The sequence below is a fragment of the Cynara cardunculus genome, unplaced genomic scaffold, assembly GCF_001531365.2.
Source record: "Cynara cardunculus var. scolymus isolate 2C unplaced genomic scaffold, CcrdV1 Un_Scaffold_2867, whole genome shotgun sequence".
Classification (NCBI taxonomy): Eukaryota; Viridiplantae; Streptophyta; class Magnoliopsida; order Asterales; family Asteraceae; genus Cynara; species Cynara cardunculus.
In genome coordinates, this window is record NW_020201250.1 from 29,907 (window position 1) to 36,944 (window position 7,038).

Below are 7,038 nucleotides of genomic sequence, written 5' to 3' on the forward strand. Positions count from 1 at the left end.
AAGACTTTTACAAACCACAAATTGGAACAATAGTATAACTACCCAACATACGAGTAATAATTACCAACCCGAAACATCAAAAATCTATGAAACCTGTACCAAAAGTTACTTCCAAATCTTCTATGTGTCAGTCGAAAGTTAACCCTCCTTGTCTTTATCTCAACTCGTATCGATTCTTCCTGAGATTTTTAAACTTAAAGGGGTAAGCGAATCGCTTAGTGAGTATATATCAAAACATAAAATTAGATGCAATATACATATCTTAACAAAAGAATTAAGAGGCAAAACCGATTAATCTCTAGCTTTCAAATTTTTGCAGAACATAACACGTATAGAATTAATAAAACCATAACGACTCACTGATCCTTAATACGTCAAATGAACACTTACTAATTCATAATTAAACCAGAAATGAGTACATAACATACCTTACAACTTTGTAATTTAAATTGGAATCAACGGGTTACATGTATGATTTCGGTACCGGATCAAATCAACGTATCAAGAAGCCATACAACTCATAATGTACTTAGCGTCAATAAAACCATATCGATCATAATAATTCAGTAGCATGATCAACAAGAGTAGAATAAATATGTGCACCACACCCCTTCTTCATCTACTGGGCCCATGCAAAGTACTTACACCCGACTACGTAAGTACGACAACCGGTATGCCACACCCAACCTCCCTCTCCTTGGGATATGTGGAGATAAACCATGCTATAGCATATCACACAAAGTAATACCCATAGATCATGGTTTACCTATAGACAAAAAAAGAAGGTCTCGGATCCAGATTCGACCGACATCTCGGAATGAACAACAAATACCAATTCAGGACCATGGGCCTCGACATGCTCAAGATATTCGATAACACATGAAAAATTTATCTAACAAACAGAAGAAAAACTATATATGTATAATACACGTAAGTACGCATTCGATATAAACTCGCTATGTTTCGATATGATTCAAACTGACGCGTAAATTTCCATTTCCAACCCAAAAATGGAATTAGCCCATGCCAAACTCCAAATATCGTTTTTAATAGCCCTGGAGTGCACATTTCAAATTTCATAAGGAAACAATAAAGCATTTCCATGTCATGGCTACACAAACTTTGACGATCCTAGTTTGACTTCTTTATGTACCAAGGTCACTTGCAGACCTGTTTTGCATATCTTAGACCCATTTTCATGCCATGACCTCAAAATACCAAATAAACTAGACTCTCATATCTAACCAATGCAACTGACCTTATGTCATTTGGAACTTTCTACGATTTTATACAAATTTTTAAATCTACGTATTTACATTGCCATTTCATCCGAAAATATTCATTTTTGCATGTTCTAAAAGCCCATACAGCTCCAAATTTCACATTTTCAACGTAAAATAACATATTTTAACTATTTTTAGCAAAACTTCATGAAATTTTGCATAATTTCTCATTCCATAACCTATACCCATGAGTTGTACCATATGTTTCAATACGTGTACATTTTGATCAGAAGTTATAAAAGAATAAATTACTTGAATTTATTCATCTTTACCATTATAAACATGATACGTTACCATATTCTAACAATAAATACACTTATTTACTAAAAATCCATACCTATCATAGATCCGTTTTTACGGTAATAACAAGAAAACATAAACTAATCACCATCTAACATAAATATCATGTTACACAACCATCTTGTAACATGAAAATACCAAAAATCTCAACCACATGAAACCCTAGACTTCTCAAATCCTTAACAAAACACCAAACAAATAATGAAATGGTTTCAAGATAGTGTTGTACCTTTGCTTAATCTTTCAATTTCACCAAAAATCTTGTTAAATCTCCTTGATTTTGAGCTTTGAGGAGAATTCTATGTGAAAATCGCACCTTCTAGTGTGTGTGAAAGTTCTGGAGGTGTAAATACCATTAAAGAATGCTAATCTCGTTTTTTTGTACTAATTTGGTCAACAAGTGAACCTAGTTTGACACTGTTGGCAGATTTAGTCCCCCATGCGTATCTTGGTCGTTTCAACTCTGTTTTGCACAAAACTTTTCAGATCTCTAATTAATGTATAAGAAGCTTAAGTATAAAATTTCAGCCTCTAATTCAATCCAGAAGTCCATATTCCAATTTAACTTTGATATTTTTCACCTATTTACTACAAGAACATGGGTTCCCCTATAAAGCCTTATAGTGCACACTTAGAAATTTTTTTATGCACTTTTATCATTTTCACTTTTCAACTAACATAAGTAAGCACAAACCCATAATATACTTTATTGACTTAGTTAAACATGTTTAGCAACATAAATTGACTTTTAGAAAGTTGGATGTTACAAATACCTCCCCCTTTTGAAGATTTAGTCCCCGAAATCATGATTGCGGAATTAATCAAGGGTACTTAGCCTGTTAGACCCGATAATTCTTATGTGTAAAAGTAATGAAGAAAAACAAGTGATGAAGAATCAGAAGGCCGATGGAGGACTTCAAGGCAAAACAACTAAGTCTGAAGAACAACTAGAGGGTCGATGAACTAACCAGAGATGCGATGGAAAGAGCATCTTCATAGCCCCTCTGGTTACCAACACTTGGAGTTTTCTATAGTAGTTCAACCAGCGGCATGCGATGAAGATATGAAGATAAGGTTGAAATAACACTCCATGGAAGACAGTAGGAGATGACTAATCGACAGCTGGATTCTACAAAGTTTATCTTATTTTGATAGTTTAGATAAGCTTTATCTTTACTAGAAGATTAGCTAAATGTTCTCCTTAGATAGTTATCTTAAAATAGTTTTCTAGTATAAATAGGTGGTTAGGCCTATTGTAATGTGTGACTCTTTTAACACTTTTTACAATCATTGGAATAAAACACTTCTTAGTTTGTTCCTAAAACTTAAGATCTATATGGTATTTTATTAGGACATATAAGAATTTTTAGGTCTTCTAAGAACAAATTTTGTTGTAGTAATTTGATTTTAATACATCACATAACTGGGGGGAAAATTCCATATTCCCTATTAGGGACGGGGATGGGGACGAAGATTAGGGTTCGGGGATGGGGACGAAGATTAGGGTTCGGGGATGGGAATGTGGATTGAGGTTCCTGCCCCATTCCCATGCCTATGTAAGAATCAATCTGATAGAATTACTCAATGTTATAGAAATTTGCTCTCTATAATTCTATTCTTCTCAAGCTTGTAACTTTGTGGCATATGAATGTTAGGTCAAATATTATTTTATCCGAGATCACTAAGCTCAATGATTGAAGAGGTCAAAGCTTAAAGTCAACAAAAGTAAACATTGTGCCAAATTATAGTTTGACTTGTACTTTTAGTCAATTATATAAATAGCTTGTTAATGGTAATTTGTAAAAAGAATATGTGCGTACATTGAGAATCTAGTTTGAAGAGAGATATTGCAGACAAAGAAACATGTATTGAGAGTTTATCAAAATACAGAATGATTTGATCTCTACGTTGTTGTTCGTATTGTTTAATTCATTGTTATTTGATTGAAACTGAGTCTATCAATTGATATCAGAATAGAAATAGAAGGTTTGATGAAGACTTGAAGCAAAGATTGAAGAAAATTGAGGTTCTTGAAGTTTTTCAAAAATGGCGGATAGTGATATTCAAATTTGTGAGGTTTTTTTATGTCTTCGATGTAAATTGTTGATCAATTGATTCGTTTTTCATATTGAAATTGATTTGAATTGGTTTTGATCATCAATTTTATGGTTTGATTGTTCAATTTTATCAAATCAAAAAGTTTTGGGACGAACTGTTCTTGATTTTTTCTTCTTGATGATTTTGATCAAATTAGGTTATTTTGATTGAAATTTGATTTTTTTTCTTCATTAAATGTGTTTGTAATCACATATCATGCATTAATTGAAGGTTTTACCAAGGTTTATTAAGTTTTTGAGATAAATGGGTGTTTGGGATTGCTTATTTAAAACAACTTATGCTTTTTTTTTTTTATAAAAGTGCTTATTAACTTATGTGGTATCAAACCGGAGTTAAATAAAACAGGGTTAAAATTGTAAACTAGTGATACGTACTAAGTATTTAGTACGTAAAGTACCTTTTTATTCTTTTTTAGATAGGTTATTTTGCTTTCATATCCCAACTTTGAGTCATTTTATCTCTTTTCTCTATTTTTAAGCTGAAGTGAATGTTGAACCTGTGTTTAGTGGATTTTGGTCTAAATTGATCTTGTTTTGGACATATTGGAGCAAGCGGATGTTATGAAAATGTGGTAGCAAGACCTGATGACTAACAGGAAGATGGAAGAGACTTGAAGTAATTGACATGACCTTGGATGACTAATGAAAGCTTTCTAAAGCTGATTTAGCTGTATTTTGAACTGATTAGTTGATGTTTAACAAGACTTATATTAGTTCNACAGGAAGATGGAAGAGACTTGAAGTAATTGACATGACCTTGGATGACTAATGAAAGCTTTCTAAAGCTGATTTAGCTGTATTTTGAACTGATTAGTTGATGTTTAACAAGACTTATATTAGTTCCTTTCTAATTAGTAGTTTGTAATATGTAGTTTCTAGTTGCTTTTGGACTAGGAAGGGGTGAAAAGACTATTTTACCCCCTTATAATCCTTGGTATAAATAGGGGTTGTTGAGAGGAGTTTAGACATACCTCAACACCCAACTTTCACCACCTTCCTTCTTTCTCTCTATCTTTTGTTCTCTCTTCAAGTAGTTTGCATGCTACATGAAAAACAAATCTTAATATTATAAATCTTTTGGCATTTCTAGTTCCATTTATTTGCTTTATTTAATAGCTTTATTTATATTATCGTTACTTATATTCCGTCTTTAATTTATTTACGCTYACTTGCATTTTATTTCCGTCATTTATTTATTACGCTTTCCGCATCTTTATTATTCCATTATTTATATTCCGTCATTTTCTTTCCGCATTTATATTATGTCTTTATTTACCGCAATTTATATTTCTTGTTATTTACTTTTCGTCATGAGTAGCTAAGTTTATTAGCTCGGGTGAATGACGAAAAGGGTGAGTTTTTAAACCAAAATATAGTCGACCCTTTCATGTAACAACGATGTTTTACTTTTTCATTTCAAGTTTTTATAAAACCAATGACACTTCTTGACGGGTTGATCACTTTGAAAGTGTTAAAGTGCCTTTGACTCTATGCTGAGCCATCGTTTGTACGTCAACTTGGATGATATGGGAAGTAGACTTGAGAGAGTTGCTAACAAAGAGATTTGTTGTCCGTATTTTCTAAGTTGTTAATTCTCGACGGGTTGATCACTCTGAAGTGTTAAAGTGGAATGGATTCAGAGATGAACCATTCAGAACACGTCAACTTGAATGATATGGAATACACTCGAGAGGGTGATTTTTAGCAAAGAGATTTGTTTATCCATATACTTTGAAGACACCATTTGTCACTTTCACTGGTCTGGATACATCATAGAGATATGTGTTGAAAGCTATAATATCAGTGTCTTGGTGAAGTCCGAGAAGAATACCTTCAAAGTAATTGGTAAAAATAGTTGTTACTGATTGCATGTTGTAGCAATCTGTCAGCATGGTTTCATGCTGTAGCATTTTGACAGCATTGGTCGACTGGAAATAATTTTTACATCTCACCCGAAAAATCATACACCCTAGCTTGCTTTATATTCTGTTATCTTCTGTTTTTAGTTGTGTTTAACTCTGTTCAAATCAAAGTCTTCGAATTCGCCTTCTGAAATCATTTCCTTAACTTTACTTTCTTTAAACTTTTACTACGATCCCTGTGGACGATATCCGGTACTTGTACCACTTTTATTACTTGAAAAACGATATTGGGACTATTTGTATACTTGCTTTTAGTCCTGATTGTTGTTTGTGTCTGTGGTGTTTCACGGCACATCAAGTTTTTGGCGCCATTGCCGGGGATCAGTTAGTTGAAAGTTTTCTTTTTAGTAAAGTAAAAGATTTGATTTTTCTCGTCCCGTTTTTAAAATCGTTTTTAAAAGTGGTGTATGCCAAGAACACTTCGTGGTGAATTTTTCGAATTTGATCCAGACATTGAGAGAACGTTTCACCATAGAAGGAGGGCTCAGAGAGCATTTCAGGCTCTACTCCCTCCCAACATGGAGTTACCTGCTCCCAATAATCCGGAAGCACCAAATTTGGAAAACCAACCGCCAATTTTTGGGCAAATACCACCATTCCAGAATTTTCACCATGGAAACCCACATAATGAGAATGATAATAATTTGGATACAGAATAAGATCCTACTGAGTACCTAAGGGCACAAACTCCAAATATCATTAATCTGGCAAATTCCAAAAATGGAAGGATCATGGACTACGCTATCCCGGATTTTGAGCAATTAAATTCTGGGATAGTCAGACCACATATGACCGCTCTCCATTTCGAGCTTAAACCAATCATGTTTCACATGTTACAAACTAATGGCCAATTTGCTGGACTGCCCTCAGAGGACCCRCATTCTCATTTAAAGTCTTTCATGGAAATCACAGATGCCTTTCTGATCCCGGGATTGTCAAATGATGCTCTCAGACTTACTTTATTTCTATTTTCATTAAGGGATCGGGCAAAAGCTTGGTTTAATTCTTTAACACCAGGATCTGTGCCGTCATGGAACAATATGGCGGAATTTTTTTTGAGAAAATATTTCCCACCGACAAGGAACGCTATGTCCAGGAACGAAATATGTCTTTTTAAACAACTGGATAATGAAGTTGTTCCTGACGCGTGGGAGAAGTTTAAAGAGTTGTTAAGGAAATGCCCACACCATGGCATTCCGTACTGTATTCAACTCGAGACGTTTTACAATGGGTTAATTTCCATGGCAAAACAAATGCTCGATGCGACTGCGGGCGGATCCTTTACAGCTATGAATACATGATGTTGATGCATATACTACATTAACAACACAACTCTCTTCTATGGCTAATATGCTTAAAAATCTAACTTCGGGCCAAGGAGTGCAGTCAGCTGTTACATCACCTATTCCAGCTGCC

At 34.1% G+C, this 7,038-nt stretch overlaps 1 non-coding gene across 1 annotated transcript; it reads right to left on the reverse strand.

The window, feature by feature from the left end:
• Window positions 1-6,710: 6,710 nt before the first annotated feature.
• On the reverse strand, window positions 6,711-6,817 carry LOC112503324. The gene has a single exon (XR_003067932.1). It is a non-coding gene; the product is annotated as a small nucleolar RNA R71 (small nucleolar RNA).
• Between the last annotated feature and the right edge of the window lie 221 nt (window positions 6,818-7,038).